Below are 314 nucleotides of genomic sequence, written 5' to 3'. Positions count from 1 at the left end.
GCACTATGCCAAACCAAGCTGCACCTGAGGCATCACGCTGCTGTCTACAGCTATGGCAAATAAATAGCAGGGGGGAGCTTCAGCCCTAGAAATCTGCCCCCATCGCTCCCTGGGGTCCAGCCCCTCGCCCCGTCTGTTAGCAGGAAGCAAGCTACTCCATGCAACAAAGCGGGAGTCGCGAGGCAGAGAGTTAGCCTGTGAGCTGCTGTCAGGCAGCAAAGCCACAGCCGGTAGCGCCGAGCACCTGGCACGCACACAGCGGCAGGGGGGGCCTTGGGCCACACCCCTGCCCGGGGAGCGTGAGGCTGGGGGGG

This window comes from Fulmarus glacialis, unplaced genomic scaffold (genome assembly GCF_000690835.1).
Source record: "Fulmarus glacialis isolate BGI_N327 unplaced genomic scaffold, ASM69083v1 scaffold11443, whole genome shotgun sequence".
NCBI classification, from domain to species: Eukaryota; Metazoa; Chordata; class Aves; order Procellariiformes; family Procellariidae; genus Fulmarus; species Fulmarus glacialis.
This window is presented reverse-complemented; position numbering follows the sequence as displayed.